At 45.1% G+C, this 19,433-nt stretch overlaps 1 protein-coding gene across 1 annotated transcript in view; it reads left to right on the top strand.

Moving 5' to 3' along the window:
* ECE2 (endothelin converting enzyme 2) overlaps positions 1 to 19,433 on the top strand; it is a 133,536-nt gene that overhangs the window by 29,370 nt on the left and 84,733 nt on the right. The window lies entirely within an intron of this gene.

Here is a 19,433-nt window from a genome sequence, read left to right as displayed (position 1 = left end):
AGTGGCTATTTACTTGATTCAATTGGCAATGTACAACAGCTTTGTTCTCTACAGTAAGGCTGGGAGAACAGGATCCTTCCTTAAATTTCAGGAAGAGATCATTTCGGAACTCCTGTATCCAGGAGGGGCCGTGGCCAATCCCCCTGATGTAGTTAGCCGGCTACATGAAAGACACTATGCTTATGTCTTTCCGAGTACCCCAGGTCAACGCACCCCAAGAAAACATTGTCGTGTCTGTAAGAGGAATGGAATGAGGCGTGACACCACTTTTTATTGTCCCTACTGTCCTGACCAGCCTGCCCTATGCATAGGGGAGTGTTTTGAAAAGTTCCACGAACAGATTCGCTATTGGAGTAGGGAACGTGAGACACAGTAGTAGTCTCTCAAGGCTCTTTCACACTGGAGCGATGTGTTGCAGCATATTGCCTAGCGAAAGTCCCACTTTGCGGTCCCCCCTTACGCCGGAAGTGGTTGACTTAAAGCTAGTGCATACCTACGCTACTGCGCGGCTCCTGTGTGTGAAACCAGACATCTGCTTTTGAGAGACCCAAATACATTGGAGTGATGGTTGCAGCATATTGCCTAGCGAAAGTCCCACTTTGCGGTCCCCCCTTACGCCGGAAGTGGTTGACTTAAAGCTAGTGCATACCTACGCTACTGCGCGACTCTTGTGTGTGAAACCAGACATCTGCTTTTGAGAGACCCAAATACACAGGGCTGCCAGAAACCTCTCCTTTCACTTGGGACAAAGTGCATAGTGTACTTCGCTACATCTCTGTGCGCTTTGCACACTGTCCCATGGGGAAGGAGAAGTTTGTCCTCGGAAGGTAAGTTAAAAACAAACAAAAAAAAAAACCAGGTAAGCAAAAGTTCCAAATGTTATTGTTTGGTTAAAAAGGTTTAATAAAGTTTACGAATGTTAATGTTAATGAATTTCTTGCATTGCTGCTTGCTTGTTTTTTTTTTTGTATGTTTTTTTTCTCTCTCTTTTTCCATCCTTTACCCTTCCAGGTGGACCGAGCGAACGACTGATCGACCAACCAGCTGCAGCACTGATAGTGCATCCTGACAGAAGCATTGCGCGTCTGTCAGATTACACACAAGTCGGTGCATGCAGCGCTGCAGGACGAGATTTCTCCTCCGCAGTAAGATACGTTTGTCAAGGCATATGAGCTGAGGGGTGGTGTTGGAGCTCCTATGCTTTGGCAAGCACTTTGTATCAAAACTGGCAAAAGTTTTTTTCATCCACATCGATCGATGTGAATGGATTAATCTGGTTTGCCAGCAAAGGAGCAAAGTGGGTTTGGAAAATTTTGTGGGCGGTGCTCCTATGTCCTGGCAAACGCCATGCCCCCCCTTTTTTCACATATTTCGGCAGATATTTTTTCATCCACATTGATCAATGCGAATGTGAGAATCTTTGCCGTTCATTTTTCCTTTTATGGAGAAAAAAGTGCATCACCCGTATGCCCAATATAAGGAGTATAGCAGAAACTCCTAATACTGGCCATACATGTAATGATTGTGGAGACGCTAAAATGCCAGGACAGACCCCCACAAGTGACCCCATTTTAGAAAGAAGACACCCCAAGGTATTCGCTGAGGGGCATGGTGAGTTCATAGAAGATTTTATTTTTTGTCATAAATTAGCAGAAATGGATTTTTTTATTTTTTTTCCCACAAAGTGTCATTTTCCGCTAACTTATGACAAAAAAATTTTTTTATATGAACTCAGTATGCCCCTCGTGGAATACCTTGGGGTCTCTTCTTTCCAAAATGGGGTCATTTCTGGGGTGTTTTACTGTCCTGGAATTGTTTGGTGGGGGCCTAAATTGTGAGCACCCTTGTAAAGCCTAAAGGTGCTCATTGGACTTTGGGCAAGTTTGCGCAGCTAGCCTGCAAAAAAGTGTCACATATGTGGTATTGCCATTCTCATGAGTAGTAGTATAATGTGTTTTGGGGTGTCTTTCCACACATACCCATGCTGGGTGGGAGAAATATCTCTAAATGACAATTTAGTGTAAAAAAATGGGAAAAATTGTCATTTACAGAGATATTTCTCACACACAGGATTGGTTATGTGTGAAATACACCCCAAAACACATTATACTATTATTCCTGAGTACAGCGATACCACACGTGTGACACTTTTTTGCAGCCTAGCTGTGCAAAGGGGCCCAAAGTCCAATGAGTACCTTTAGAATTTCACAGGTCAATTTTAATTATTTGGTTTCCAGACTACTCCTCACAATTTAGGGCCCCTAAAATGCCAAGGCAGTATAGGAACCCCACAAGTGACCCCATTTTGGAAAGAAGACACCCCAAGTTATTCCATGAGGGGTATGGTGAGTTCATAGAAGATTTTATTTTTTGTCACAAGTTAGTGGAAAATGACACTTTGTGAGAAAAAAAACTAAAAAATCCATTTCCACTAACTTGTGTCAAAAAATAAAATAATCTATGAACTCATCATACCCCTCATGGAATACCTTGGGGTGTCTTCTTTCCAAAATGGGATCACTTGTGGGGTTCCTATACTTCCCTGGCATTTTAGGGGCCCAAAACCGTGAGGTGTAGTCTGGAAAACAAATGAGTAAAATTGACCTGTGAAACTCATTAGACTGTGGGCCCCTTTGCACAGCTAGGCTGCAAGAAGGTGTCACACATGTGGTATCCCCGTACTCAGGAGAAGTAGTATAATGTGTTTTGGGGTGTCTTTTCACACATACCCATGCTGGGTGGGAGAAATATCTCTGTAAATGACAACTTTTTCCATTTTTTTTACACACAATTGTCCATTTACAGATATATTTCTCCCACCCAGCATGGGTATGTGTAAAAATACACCGCAAAACACATTATACTACTTCTCCTGAGTATGGGGATACCACATGTGTGGCACTTTTTTGCACCCTAACTGCGCTAAGGGGCCCAAAGTCCAATGAGTACCTTTAGGATTTCACAGGTCATTTTGAGAAATTTGGTTTCAAGACTACTCCTCACGGTTTAGGGCCCCTAAAATGCCAGGACAGTATAGGAACCCCACAAATTACCCCATTTTAGGCAGAAGACACCCCAAGGTATTCAGTTAGGAGTATGGTGAGTTCATAGAAGATTTTATTTTTTTGTCACAAGTTAGCGGAAATTGATTTTTATTGTTTTTTTCACAAAGTGTCATTTTCCTCTAACTAGTGACAAAAAATAAAATCTTCTATGAACTCACCATACTCCTAACTGAATACCTTGGGGTGTCTTCTTTCTAAAATGTGGTCATTTGTGGGATTCCTATACTGTCCTGGCATTTTAGGGGCCCTAAACCGTGAGGAGTAGTCATGAAACGAAATTTCTCAAAATGACCTGTGAAATCATAAAGGTACTCATTGGACTTTGGGCCCCTTAGCGCAGTTAGGGTGCAAAAAAGTGCCACACATGTGGTATCGCCATACTCAGGAGAAGTAGTATAATGTGTTTTGCGGTGTATTTTTACATATACCCATGCTGGGTGGGAGAAATATCTCTGTAAATGGACAATTGTGTGTAAAAAAATCAAAATATTGTCATTTACAGAGATATTTCTCCCACCCAGCATAGGTATGTGCAAAAATACACCCCAAAACACATTATACTACTTCTCCCGAGTACAGCGATACCACATGTGTGGCACTTTTTTGCACCCTAACTGCGCTAAGGGGCCCAAAGTCCAATGAGTACCTTTAGGATTTCACAGGTCATTTTGAGACATTTGGTTTCAAGACTACTCCTCACGGTTTAGGGCCCCTAAAATGCCAGGACAGTATAGGAACCCCACAAATTACCCCATTTTAGGCAGAAGGCACCCCAAGGTATTCAGTTAGGAGTATGGTGAGTTCATAGAAGATTTTATTTTTTTGTCACAAGTTAGCGGAAATTGATTTTTATTGTTTTTTTCACAAAGTGTCATTTTCCTCTAACTAGTGACAAAAAATAAAATCTTCTATGAACTCACCATACTCCTAACTGAATACCTTGGGGTGTCTTCTTTCTAAAATGTGGTCATTTGTGGGATTCCTATACTGTCCTGGCATTTTAGGGGCCCTAAACCGTGAGGAGTAGTCATGAAACGAAATTTCTCAAAATGACCTGTGAAATCCTAAAGGTACTCATTGGACTTTGGGCCCCTTAGCGCAGTTAGGGTGCAAAAAAGTGCCACACGTGGTATCGCTGTACTCGGGAGAAGTAGTACAATGTGTTTTGGGGTGTATTTTTACACATACCTATGCTGGGTGGGAGAAATATCTTTGTAAATGGACAGTTGTGTGTAAAAAAAATCTAAAAAATCTCATTTACAGAGATATTTCTCCCACCCAGCATGGGTATGTGTAAAAATACACCCCAAAACACATTATACTATTTCTCCTGAGTACGGCGATACCACATGTGTGACACTTTTTTGCAGCCTAGGTGCGCTAAGGGGCCCAAAGTCCAATGAGCACCTTTAGGCTTTACAGGGGTGCTTACAATTTAGCACCCCCAAAATGCCAGGACAGTAAACACACCCCACAAATGACCCCATTTTGGAAAGTAGACATCCCAAAGTATTCCGAGAGGGGCATGGTGAGTCTGTGGCAGATTTCATTTTTTTTGTCACAAGTTGGCAGAAATGGAAACTTTTTATTATTATTTTTTTTGTCACAAAGTGTCATTTTCCGCTAACTTGTGACAAAAAATAAAATCTTCTATGAACTCACCATGCCTCTCAGTGAATACTTTGGGATGTCTTCTTTCCAAAATGGGGTCATTTGGGGGGTATTTATACTATCCTGGAATTCTAGCCCCTCATGAAACATGACAGGTGGTCAGAAAAATCAGAGATGCTGGAAAATGGGAAAATTCACTTTTTGCACCATAGTTTGTAAACGCTATAACTTTTACCCAAACCAATCAATATACACTGAATGGGTTTTTTTTAATCAAAAACATGTTTGTCCACATTTTTCGCGCTGCATGTATACAGAAATTTTACTTTATTTGAAAAATGTCAGCACAGAAAGTTAAAAAAATCATTTTTTGGACAAAATTCATGTCTTTTTTGATGAATATAATAAAAAGTACAAATCGCAGCAGCAATTAAATAGCACCAAAAGAAAGCTGTATTAGTGACAAGAAAAGGAGGTAAAATTTGTTTGGGTGGTAAGTTGTATAACCGAGCAATAAACAGTTATAACTGCAGTGGTCTAAATTGTAAAAAATGGCCTGGTCTTTAGGGGGGTTTAGCACTGCAGTCTTCAAGTGGTTAACGAACTCCAGATAAAACAAAGCAACGCGTTTCACGGGTCAGTGCCCGCTTCCTCAGGCAATAGAAAAAGGAGTTACAGCATCTAGCAAAACAACCAACACTCTGCACCTCTGTAATGATTAATAAATAGACTGAATGTACAGTCGTGTTGTGTCTGCTTGGAGGAGGTAAGTCCACCACTGCCTCCTCTAATTACCAAATTTTTGGCTTTTAAGCTCATTTAAAACCCATTTTATCCTTTTGGCACCTCTGTTCTCTCCTATATAATATTGTATCCACCCTGGGTGGAGGGTTGCGACCCTTTTCTACTATCTACAGAGAGTGACTTCTTATTCCTGAGTGGGGTCAGGATAATCTCCCCACCTGCCTTTACAGTGGTTGCCTATTGGTGACCCATGCTTGTGAGTATAACTAGAGTTGGGCCGAACGGTTCGCCGGCGAACGGGGTTCGCGCGAACTTAGGTGGTTCGCGTGCGGGTACCGCACGCGAACCTTTTGCGGAAGAAGTTCGGTTCGCCCCATAATGCACCTGAGGGTCAACTTTGACCCTCTACATCACAGTCAGCAGGCCCAGTGTAGCCAATTAGGCTACACTAGCCCCTGGAGCCCCACCCCCCCTTATATAAGGCAGGCAGCGGCGGCCATTACGGCCACTCGTGTGCCTGCATTAGTCAGAGTAGGGCGAGCTGCTGCAGACTGTCTCTCAGGGAAAGATTAGTTAGGCTTAACTTCTTCCTGGCTGCATACCTGTTCTGTTCAGTGAGCCCTCAGCCCACTGCATACCTGTACTGTGATCCTGCCACTGCATAGCTGTTCAGTGATCCTGCCACAGCATACCTGTTCTGTTCAGTGAGCCCTCAGCCCACTGCATACCTGTACTGTGATCCTGCCACTGCATAGCTGTTCAGTGATCCTGCCACAGCATACCTGTTCTGTTCAGTGAGCCCTCAGCCCACTGCATACCTGTACTGTGATCCTGCCACTGCATACCTGTTCAGTGATCCTGCCACAGCATACCTGTTCTGTTCAGTGAGCCCTCAGCCCACTGCATACCTGTACTGTGATCCTGCCACTGCATACCTGTTCAGTGATCCTGCCACAGCATACCTGTTCTGTTCAGTGAGCTCTCAGCCCACTGCATACCTGTACTGTGATCCTGCCACTGCATACCTGTTCAGTGATCCTGCCACAGCATACCTGTTCTGTTCAGTGAGCCCTCAGCCCACTGCATACCTGTACTGTGATCCTGCCACTGCATACCTGTTCAGTGATCCTGCCACAGCATACCTGTTCTGTTCAGTGAGCCCTCAGCCCACTGCATACCTGTACTGTGATCCTGCCACTGCATAGCTGTTCAGTGATCCTGCCACAGCATACCTGTTCTGTTCAGTGAGCCCTCAGCCCACTGCATACCTGTACTGTGATCCTGCCACTGCATAGCTGTTCAGTGATCCTGCCACAGCATACCTGTTCTGTTCAGTGAGCCCCCAGCCCACTGCATACCTGTACTGTGATCCTGCCACTGCATACCTGTTCAGTGATCCTGCCACAGCATACCTGTTCTGTTCAGTGAGCCCTCAGCCCACTGCATACCTGTACTGTGATCCTGCCACTGCATACCTGTTCAGTGATCCTGCCACAGCATACCTGTTCTGTTCAGTGAGCCCTCAGCCCACTGCATACCTGTACTGTGATCCTGCCACTGCATAGCTGTTCAGTGATCCTGCCACAGCATACCTGTTCTGTTCAGTGAGCCCTCAGCCCACTGCATACCTGTACTGTGATCCTGCCACTGCATAGCTGTTCAGTGATCCTGCCACAGCATACCTGTTCTGTTCAGTGAGCCCTCAGCCCACTGCATACCTGTACTGTGATCCTGCCACTGCATACCTGTTCAGTGATCCTGCCACAGCATACCTGTTCTGTTCAGTGAGCTCTCAGCCCACTGCATACCTGTACTGTGATCCTGCCACTGCATACCTGTTCAGTGATCCTGCCACAGCATACCTGTTCTGTTCAGTGAGCCCTCAGCCCACTGCATACCTGTACTGTGATCCTGCCACTGCATACCTGTTCAGTGATCCTGCCACAGCATACCTGTTCTGTTCAGTGAGCCCTCAGCCCACTGCATACCTGTACTGTGATCCTGCCACTGCATAGCTGTTCAGTGATCCTGCCACAGCATACCTGTTCTGTTCAGTGAGCCCTCAGCCCACTGCATACCTGTACTGTGATCCTGCCACTGCATAGCTGTTCAGTGATCCTGCCACAGCATACCTGTTCTGTTCAGTGAGCCCCCAGCCCACTGCATACCTGTACTGTGATCCTGCCACTGCATACCTGTTCAGTGATCCTGCCACAGCATACCTGTTCTGTTCAGTGAGCCCCCAGCCCACTGCATACCTGTACTGTGATCCTGCCACTGCATACCTGTTCAGTGATCCTGCCACAGCATACCTGTTCTGTTCAGTGAGCCCTCAGCCCACTGCATACCTGTACTGTGATCCTGCCACTGCATAGCTGTTCAGTGATCCTGCCACAGCATACCTGTTCTGTTCAGTGAGCCCTCAGCCCACTGCATACCTGTACTGTGATCCTGCCACTGCATACCTGTTCAGTGATCCTGCCACTGTATACCTGTTCTGTGAACCCGCCACTGTATACCTGTTCTGTTCAGTGGACCCGCCACTGTATACCTGTTCTGTGAACCCGCCACTGTATACCTGTTCTGTTCAGTGGACCCGCCACTGTATACCTGTTCTGTGAACCCGCCACTGTATACCTGTTCTGTTCAGTGGACCTGCCACTGTATACCTGTTTAGTGAACACGCCACTGCATACCTGTTGTGTTCAGTGAACCTGCCACTGCATACCTGTTCTGTGAACCCGCCACTGTATACCTGTTCTGTTCAGTGGACCCGCCACTGTATACCTGTTCTGTGAACCCGCCACTGTATACCTTTTCTGTTCAGTGGACCTGCCACTGTATACCTGTTTAGTGAACACGCCACTGCATACCTGTTGTGTTCAGTGAACCTGCCACTGCATACCTGTTCTGTGAACCCGCCACTGTATACCTGTTCTGTTCAGTGGACCCGCCACTGTATACCTGTTCTGTGAACCCGCCACTGTATACCTGTTCTGTTCAGTGGACCTGCCACTGTATACCTGTTTAGTGAACACGCCACTGCATACCTGTTGTGTTCAGTGAACCTGCCACTGCATACCTGTTCTGTGAACCCGCCACTGTATACCTGTTCTGTTCAGTGGACCCGCCACTGTATACCTGTTCTGTGAACCCGCCACTGTATACCTGTTCTGTTCAGTGGACCCGCCACTGTATACCTGTTCTGTGAACCCGCCACTGTATACCTGTTCTGTTCAGTGGACCTGCCACTGTATACCTGTTTAGTGAACACGCCACTGCATACCTGTTGTGTTCAGTGAACCTGCCACTGCATACCTGTTCTGTGAACCCGCCACTGTATACCTGTTCTGTTCAGTGGACCCGCCACTGTATACCTGTTCTGTTCAGTGGACCTGCCACTGTATACCTGTTCTGTTCAGTGGACCTGCCACTGTATACCTGTTTAGTGAACACGCCACTGCATACCTGTTGTGTTCAGTGAACCCGCCACTGTATACCTGTACTGTTCAGTGAACCCACCGCATCAGTGCGCATACCTGTGCAGTTAAGTGAACCCACCTACCTACGTGAGTGCACGCAGTGTGATATACCACTCCGTGCATACCCGATATGGACAAAACAGGTAGAGGAAGAGGAAGAGGTAGTGGCAGAGGCAGAGGAAGGCCACCCGGCAGGTCTGCGCGAGGTCGTGTAAATGTAATTTCGTGTGGACCTGGCCCACAGTACAGTGCTCGGAAGAAGGCACGTCCCATCACCTCCCAAGATTGTCAGGACGTGGTTGAGTATTTAGCGACACAGAACACCTCATCTTGCTCAGCCACCAGCGCTACTACTAGCACCACTTCCGCTGCATTTGACACTTCGCAAGAATTATTTAGTGGTGGTGAAATCACTGATGCACAGCCATTGTTACAGCCAGATGAATTTTCACCAGCTCATATGTCTGCGTTACGCGACAACACTATGGATGTAACGTGTAAGGAGGATGAAGGACCTACACATTTGGATTTTTCTGAGGCAAGCGAAGCTGGGCAGGATGATTACGATGATGACGATGATAGGGATCCTCTGTATGTTCCCAATAGAGGAGATGAAGAGGGGGACAGTTCAGAGGGGGAGTCAGAGAGTAGTAGGAGGATAGAAGTTGCTGAAAGAAGCTGGGGCAGCTCTTCGTCAGAAACAGCTGGTGGCAGAGTCCGGCACCATGTATCGCCAGATTCGCCACCTATGTACAGCCAGCCAACTTGCCCTTCAGCATCAGCTGCTGAGGTCCCCATAGTGCCCACATCCCAGGGTGGCTCAGCGGTGTGGAAATTTTTTAATGTGTGTGCCTCAGATCGGACCAAAGCCATCTGTTCGCTCTGCCAACAAAAATTGAGCCGTGGAAAGGCCAACACTCACGTAGGGACAAGTGCCTTACGAAGGCACCTGCAGAAAAGGCACAAACAGCAATGGGATGGCCACCTGAGCAAAAGCAGCAGCAGCACACAAAAGCAAAGTCACCCTCCTTCTCCTCTTCCTCCTTCAGGTGCATCATCTGCTTATGCCGCTCTCTCCCTTGCACCTTCACAGGCACCCTCCTCCACTCCGCCTCTGCCCTTGAGCGGTTCCTGCTCCTCTGCCCACAGCAGCAGTCAGGTGTCCGTGAAGGAAATGTTTGAGCGGAAGAAGCCACTTTTGGCCAGTCACCCCCTTGCCCGGCGTCTGACAGCTGGCGTGGCGGAACTGTTAGCTCGCCAGCTGTTACCATACCGGCTGGTGGACTCTGAGGCCTTCCGTAAATTTGTGGCCATCGGAACACCGCAGTGGAAGATGCCAGGCCGCACTTATTTTTCCAGAAAGGCCATACCCCAACTGCACCGTGAAGTTGAGAGGCAAGTGGTGTCATCTCTTGCGAAGAGCGTTGGGTCAAGGGTACACCTGACCACGGATGCCTGGTCTGCCAAGCACGGGCAGGGCCGCTACATTACCTACACAGCCCATTGGGTGAACCTGGTGGTGAACGATGGCAAGCAGAAAGCGGCGGACCAAATTGTGACACCTCCACGGCTTGCAGGCAGGCCTCCTGCCACCTCCTCTCCTCCTGCTACATGCTCTTCGCTGTCCTCCTCCTCCTCCTTGGCTGAGTGGCAGTTCTCCTCTCCAGCTACACAGCCCCAGCTCCGCAGGGCCTATGCTGCATGCCAGGTACGACGGTGTCACGCCATCTTAGACATGGCTTGTCTCAAAGCGGAGAGTCACACTGGAGCAGCTCTCCTGGCTGCTCTTAAGAAACAGGTGGATGAGTGGCTGACCCCGCACCACCTGGAGATAGGCAACGTGGTGTGCGACAACGGCAGCAATCTGCTTGCCGCTTTGCATATGGGGAAGCTGACACACATACCCTGCATGGCACATGTCATGAATCTGGTGGTTCAAAGATTTGTGGCAAAGTACCCTGGCTTAGCGGATGTCCTGAAGCAGGCCAGGAAGTTCTGTGGGCATTTGAGGCGCTCTTACACAGCCATGGCACGATTTGCAGAAATTCAGCGTAAAAACAACATGCCGGTGAGACGCCTCATTTGCGATAGCCCCACTCGCTGGAACTCGACCCTCCTCATGTTCTCCCGCCTGCTAGAACAGAAGAAAGCCGTCACCCAGTACCTCTACAACTGGAGTAGAACGAAACAGTCTGGGAAGATGGGGATGTTCTGGCCCGACAACTGGACAATGATGAAAAATGCATGCAGGCTCATGCGGCCGTTTGAGGAGGTGACCAACCTGGTGAGCCGCAGTGAGGGCACCATCAGCGACTTAATTCCCTACGCGTACTTCTTGGAGCGTGCTGTGCGTAGAGTGGCGGATGAAGCTGCGAATGAGCGTGACCAGGAACCGTTACGGCAGGAACAGGCATGGGACCAATTTTCATCAGACCCAGCTGTTTCCTCAACACCTGCGGCAGCACAGAGGGGGGAGGAGGAGGAAGAAGAGAGGTCATGTGCAGAAGATGAGTCAGATTCAGAGGATGATGAGCAAGGTGTTTCTTTGGGGGAGGAGGAGGAGGAGGAGGGGACAGTGGCAGGAGAACAACCGCAGCAGGCGTCGCAGGGGGCTTGTGCTGCGCAACCTTCCCGTGGTATTGTTCGCGGCTGGGGGGAGGAGGTTGACTTACCTGACGTCACTGAGGAAGAGCAAGAGGAGATGGAGGGTACTGGATCCGACTTTGTGCAGATGTCGTCTTTTATGCTGTCCTGCCTGTTGAGGGACCCCCGTATAAAAAACCTCAAGGGGAATGAGCTGTACTGGGTGGCCACACTACTAGACCCTCGGTACAGGCACAAAGTGGCGGACCTGTTACCAACTCACCGGAAGGTGGAAAGGATGCAGCACATGCAGAACCAGCTGTCAACTATGCTTTACAATGCCTTTAAGGGTGATGTGACGGCACAACGCCAGCAAGGTACCACTGCCACTAATCCTCCTCCCGTGTCCACGCAGTCAAAGACAGGACGCTCCAGCGATCTCATGGTGATGTCGGACATGCGGACGTTCTTTAGTCCAACGCCTCGCCGTAGCCCTTCCGGATCCACCCTCCACCAACGCCTGGAACGGCAGGTAGCCGACTACCTGGCCTTAAGTGTGGATGTAGACACTGCTGTGAACAGCGATGAGGAACCCTTGAACTACTGGGTGCGCAGGCTTGACCTGTGGCCAGAGCTGTCCCAATTTGCCATCCAACTTCTCTCCTGCCCTGCCGCAAGCGTCCTCTCAGAAAGGACCTTCAGCGCAGCTGGAGGCATTGTCACAGAGAAGAGAAGTCGCCTAAGTCACAAAAGTGTTAAGTACCTCACCTTTATAAAAATGAATGAGGCATGGATCCCGGAGGGCTGCTGCCCGCCCCAAGACTAAGTCAGTCCCCGCACATACAGCATCTCTGCCTGCACGCCGTGTGACTGGCTGCCTGGCCTGCCCCAAGAAGACTAAGTCGCTCCCAGTCCCTCCACACAGCATGTCTGCCTGCAGGCCGCTTCACTACCTTCTCCGCCACCACCAACAGGGTCCGGGACTCCAGGCGGATTGCTGAATTTTTTAGGCCGCTGCTAGCAGCGGCCGCTGTAATAATTTTTCGGGTGCGTGTACATGACTGCCTAATTTTTCTGGCTGCACTGCGGGCAGCTGCAACAACAAAAGAAAAGGCATGAACATGCGCCCATTCCCCTTCGTGACCATTACCTTGCCGTGGTGAAGGGGCTTGCGTATCACAATGGAGCAATGACCGGCGCCTAGATGAGTGTCTCGGGGGGCACACCCACGATAATAAGGTCGTTGCCTCATTGTGGTCAGACCAAATTTGATCAGCTGGACAGTCACTGTTCTGTCATTCAGCTACATCAGCCAGGTGACTGACCATATGGGCTGTAAAGCCACCAAAACCTGCACTCTCGCCATGGTGCGCACCAGTCCAGCACGGCCGTCACTACACAAACAGCTGTTTGCGGTGCGTTACACGATGAGTTTGGTGCGTCAGTGTGAAGCAGTACCTTAATTACACTACCTGATTGATGTATACACATGCAAGATGTTTGAAAGCACTTTAGGCCTGTCATTTAACATTCAATGTGATTTCTGCCCTTAAAACGCTGCTTTGCGTCAAATCCAGATTTTTCCCGGGGACTTTTGGCATGTATCCCACTCCGCCATCCCCCCCTCCAGGTGTTAGACCCCTTGAAACATCTTTTCCATCACTTTTGTGGCCAGCATAATTAATTTTTTTTTTCAAAGTTCGCATCCCCATTGAAGTCTATTGCGGTTCGCGAACTTTAACGCGAACCGAACCTTTCACGAAAGTTCGCGAACCCGGTTCGCGAACCGAAAATCGGAGGTTCGGCCCAACTCTAAGTATAACAACTATTACTCTTTGTTATTATCCCCTTTGTCAATACATACTACACTATTGGGGCTCTTGGTGTTCCTCTGTTTATCTCGTCTGTCGTTTGTAAAGATCAGGCATGTGTATGCACCATTAGATGTCAGAAAGAACTGTAAATTAGAAGGTGGGGTTATGGTTGGGCACTTAATATTAGGGCCTCTTTCAGATGGACGGCTGAACTGCACACTTGTTGGGCAGTTCAGCATCCTGTCTGCCAGCCATAAGCGTCATTCAGGTGTAATTAAAATGCAGCTGAATGGCAGTGTTTGTAACACCACACGTATCATCATTTCTCATGCACTCAGATGTAACGCTACATTGGGCCACCTCTTCACTGCGTATACAGAGTTCTAGCAAGTGTCCAGCCGGTGCATTCACCAGCTTTAACATCCCGTGTAAAAGAGACATAGAAGAGGCGGATTATCATTGGGTATTTAAAAGTATTATTTAAAAAAAGGAGGATGACAACATTTAGCTATAGTTAGAACGGTTGCATATACTGAATATAAAGATTGTGACAAAATCGATACTTTACTCACGCTGTATTGGTTGAATGTAGCACCTACAAACAGCAGAGCCTTTGTTAATCCCCTTAATATTTGGATATTATGATGATGTTTATTTGAAACATATGGTGGTGCGTCTGTTACAGTGAATTATTACAATTTGCAGTCAAAAAGCAGGACTGGTTTCACAGTATCCAAAACTATAAATAAAAATTCTGAAGTGGAGCTTTATTACAACAGAAACAACCAACGTCATTAGGTCTGGCTTCCTCCAAGCTGTATTGCACTTGAACATTTGTTTCGAACCAAACTCTAAATACAGTCAAATGTAGATGAATCATTGCTTTCACTTTATTTCCACTATTATTTATATAGCACCATCATATTTCGTGGCACGCTACAGAGGAGGATACAGATACAGAGGGTATCATAAACACTTAGTTGGGAACATACAGTACTTTACTGAGAACATGCAGTAAATACAAGCTGGAAACGTAACTAGCAGAGAACTTCATTTTTCTACAGAAATAGACATCCAAGATCCAACCCTGAGGCTGGGACATGAATTGTTAATGTTATCTAGCTAAGCTCCCAGGAACAGAATTAACTATGGTCTTTAAAGGAGAAAAATGTAGTCATTTAAATTTATATCTATAGTCCATTAATAATGCCTATCCTGTCTCAATCTGCAATACATGCTCTCACCGCAGATAAAGCAGACTAAATACAAGAATGGTACACATTAAAAACAAGGCTTATTGCAAGTCATTCTTTACACAGGATTGAAAATAAACCAAATCTGGAAAGACCATGAATTGTTAATTTAGGTATTATTAAGTATATTCAAATAATTACATTTTCCTTGCAGTACTCCTATTAATTATTTTGCTTTAGTAATAAGGTTGAAATGATATGTTTCTCATATTGAGCCAGTGATCTGCAAACTTGGCTATCCAACTGTTAAGGAACTACAAGTCCTGCAGTGCATTTGCCTTTATGAATCATGACTGTGGCTGTCAGACTCCTGCAATGCATTGTGGGACTTGTAGTCCCTTAACAGCTGAAGAGCCAAGTTTGCAGATCGCTGCACTAACCAGTGGTAATATTGCTGTGCAAAGGCAGCACACAGCAATATTACTGGTACTAGTACCGCCAGCAATTTACTCCCCTAGTTCCTCTATTAGCACAGCCTGTGGAGCTTGCGGTACGCAAGGGAAGAGGCTTCACAGCAGCTACAGTAAAGAGAGGAGGACCTGTCGTTCCATTCACAGGAAGAATGTAAAGTATGGCTCCAATCTGCACCTTGCCACAGGATCCCCCAATGCGACTTCCGCCTTTACGCCCCTGATATTAACAGAAAAAGTTTTTAATATAATTTTGGGGAGTAAGGAAGGATAATTTAGCTCTTCAGAGAGTGTTACTTGCTAATTTGCAGGGAGAGCAGCCACCAATACAGCAGTATTGATGGTCATGTCTAGGAGAACTCATGGAGAAGCATGTGATCAGTTTGGTCAGGTGATGTAAGCTATGTAATTCTCTGATATTCTAGTTATGATCATGTGCTAAAGCTGAATGTGATCACAGCAAATCAGAGCTTTCCAAATCTACCAGTTTGATCAAACAAATCCCATGCTTCTCCATGAATTCTGCTAGACTTGACCATCACAACAGCAGGTAGCTATGCCATGTTTTCATGCAGCTTGGCAGTTAGTGAGGAAGGGGGAGAATAGTGATTGATATGACAGAGAAGCCTCTGCGTAATCACAGCAGCTAAAAGTTAGGGCTAAAAAATCTGAGAAAAGAGAGGTAAATAGATTCATATTTAATAATTCTGTGTACTTTGCTTCTGTACTAATTTTGCTTCTGTTCTACAACACAAGCTTATTTCCTGAACTTTTTTACATTGCAACATGATCAGCAATAATCCGATCGCCATTCTCAGTGTTTGCAGGTGTTATAAGGGATTATGAGTATGTAAATTCATTTTAATCGTGTAGAAGAAGTGGAGAAAGATTCAGACACATTATTTAAGCGGAGGTCAGCACACACTGTAGTTTATTCAATATCAGTATACACAGAGTACAACAGTTTATACTGTAAATGCTGGGGATGAAGTGCCCAAATCTTTTATAAGAGAATAAAATAATGCAAATAAATTGAGTTGTGTATCATAGACTCATTTTAAGTTATTTTAACCATTTTGCATCCAGACCTTGTTTCCTCCTTATGGACCAGAGGAGTTTTGACATTTTAGCTATGTCCCAATTTAATCAGCAATAACGTTATCCCTACTTATAGCACTTAAATGAAATATATATCATTTTTTGCAACACTAACTAGGCTTTCATTTTTTTCCCTCAAACAATTTTGTTTTCTATGCATTTCAATAGGAAAAGTGGGAAAATAAATAGAAAAAAGCACATTATTATCAGTTGTTCCCAATTCCATTTTAAAAATAAAAGTGCTATTGTAGGTAAAAAACACAAATGTTGTTTGGCTATTTCTGCTGTTTATCACAAAACTTAAATTACATTCTTGTCACAATTTATGGTGAAGATATTTGATTCTGAGATAATGCTACAGTGTGTATTTTTTACTATGAACTGTATTTTTAATGGTAAAAATCAATGTGATTGGCTCAGGGAACATATTGTGCACCTATTATGCACAGGAGCAAGCCCAACCGTGCAGAGCTGTGCTTCAGCTACACGACTTGTATCTACGTCCTTGTGGCTTAGATGAAATTACAGAGGATGTAGATATACTGTAGTGGTGGAAAAAGTAGTTAAGCACACTTAACCACTTTTTCCACCACTACAGTATATCTACGTCCTCTGTGATTTCTAAACCACTAGGATGTAGATATAAGTCATGTAGCTGAAGCACAGCTGTGCACAGTTGGGCTTGCTCCTGTACACACCTCCAGCACTCTGATGCAGCACTAATTGGTGAAAGCGAATATATGTTCCCCGAGCCAATAAGATTGATTTTTACAACTATGAATACTTTTATTTTCTCAGATCATAGTGAAAAATACACACTGTAGCATTATTTCATAATCAAATATCCTCACCATAAATTGTGACAGGAACATAATGTAAGTTTTGTGATAAACAGTAGAAATAGCCAAACAACATTTGTGTTTTTTATCTACAACTAGTTGACCTAAGCCCATTTAAAAATGGGCTCTAGGCCTGTCACCGCCGTGCGGGCAAACACTCCTGCACGCGCACACATGCCCGCCCGGCCCCCTGGCAAGTCTTCTCGTCCTGTCCCAACGGATGTCCGTGCGGCACAAGCGCAGTAGCGCAAAAGCACTGACACAGGGACATGGGACACAGAGACACTTGCAAATTATATATGATTATAACCCTTTTTATTTTTAAACTGGAATTGGTAAAACTGAGAAATAATGTGTTTTTTTCTATTTTTTTCCCATTATTCCCATTAAAATTCATAGAAAACAAAATTGTACAGTTAAAAAAATGCCATACAATAAAAAGCTAGTTAGTCTTGAAAAAACAATATATATTTAAATTAGGTTTCATTAAAAGGGATAAAGTTATTGCTGATTAAATAGGAACATGGCTAAAACATCAAAACTACTCTGGTCCATAAGGTGAAAACAAGGTCTGGATGCGAAGTGGTTAAAGAGAAACCTGAGACAAAAGATATAAAAGAATTGATACTTACCTGGGGCTTCCTCCAGCTCCATGTACTCTGTTGTCTCCCCTCCGCCCGACTGGTGCGTGTCAAGTCCTATTACCAGGGAGCAATTGCAGAAGAACAGAGCCACCCGGGAGTGCAGCCAGGGAGGCAGCAGAGTACAGGGCTGAATGAAGCCCCAGGTAAGTATCAATTCTTTTAGATCTTATTTCTCAGGTACACTTTAACCACTTCAGCCTTCTGTGTCGTTCCACCTTATGCATTCGAGCAACTTTCACCTCCCATTTATTCGCCAATAACTTTATCACTACTTATCACAATGAAATGATCTATATCTTGTTTTTTCTGCCACCATTTAGGCTTTCTTTGGGTGGAACATTTTGCTAAGAATTATTTTATTATAAATCCATTTTAACAGAAAGATTAAGAAAAAAAATGGAAAAATTCATTATTTCTCAGTTTTCGGCCATTATAGTTTTAAAATAATACATGAAACCATAATTTAAACCCATGTATTTTATTTTCCCATTTGTCCCGGTTATTACACCATTTAAATTATGTCCCTATCACAATATTTGGCCATCACTTATTACAAGCCCATGATTAAAAAAATAACAGTACTACACTTTACCACATACATATTAAAAACGTTCAGTCCCTAAGGTAACTTTTTACTTTTAATTTATGTAATTTTTTTACTGTATATTTTTTATTTATTTATTTATTTTTACCCAAAAAATTATGTGTACCTATTGGGGAGTGTGGTAGGCTAATTTTAAAAGTAAAAAAAACTCATTATCTGGAAAGTTTTATTTCCAGATGTAGTTTTACTATTTAGCCACAAGATGCCCTTGCAGCTCACTTCTGCATGCGGAAAGTTCAACCGCAAAGTGGAAGTAATGAGTAGATGGGGCAGAAGGGGTTTTGTGAAAGAGGGAGCCGTCTTGTTGACGGTGTCGGTCTTTCATACAGGGACTAAGATCAATGAATGGGAACTTTGAATGAATGGGAAAATTGATTTCTGGGCTAACGGAAGGTGGCGGAAACGTTGCGCACCTGGCAGTGGCAGCAGTGCAGCCTATCTGAAAGGATATATCCGTCCAGATAGGATTAAGTGGTTAAATATGAGTAAACTATCACTTGAATCAAATGAAAAATAAGCCATTTAACAAATTCAAGAGATAATTTACTTACCAAATAATACCAAATGTGTTGTTTCTTTAGTAAATATTTAAATGAATGAACAGAACCAGTTACAGTACAATTTAGTGGTAATTAACATGAAAATATTGCCTCATCCCAGGGGCAAACCCAGAATTTTGAAGGGGGGATTCGTGATAGATCTCCCTCAGCCACACACAATACAGTATAATAATATGGTAGGAAATCATCTGGGTACACATAATGCAATTTCCCGACCGACCGTCAACTGGATCGATCAGGAGCAGTTTGGATACAGATAATAATGAGGACAGCCGACATTGGTAATGAAGGGGAAAGTGAAGCATTTACACAGCAGGTGCACAGGGCTGTGCTCATACTCTGTTAAGTTCCCCAGAGCTGCTCCATGCTCTGTACACACACTGCTGCTAGATCCAAAGCCAACCGTAGCAGGGAAAGAAAGGGGGCAGTGCTGTGAGCTGCAGGATACCTGCAGATATTCTGTTGTGTTAACTTGTGCCTGTCCTCAGACACTGCACTGGGCCTGGTCCTCCTGCGTTTGCCTATGCGTGCGGTACAATTTATGGTTCCATTCATACTTGCGATTGCAAAACGTGGTCGCAATCACAAAAACATGTACAATCGCCACAATTTTGTGGTAATTGTACAGCCATTGTGCTTTGCGATTCTTATTGGGTGAAATGAGAATCACGTCACCATAATTTCAAAAATGCTGCATGCAACACGTTTGTGACTTCCACAAATTAC

This window comes from Hyperolius riggenbachi, chromosome 4 (genome assembly GCF_040937935.1).
Source record: "Hyperolius riggenbachi isolate aHypRig1 chromosome 4, aHypRig1.pri, whole genome shotgun sequence".
NCBI classification, from domain to species: domain Eukaryota; kingdom Metazoa; phylum Chordata; class Amphibia; order Anura; family Hyperoliidae; genus Hyperolius; species Hyperolius riggenbachi.
This window is presented reverse-complemented; position numbering and strand designations above follow the sequence as displayed.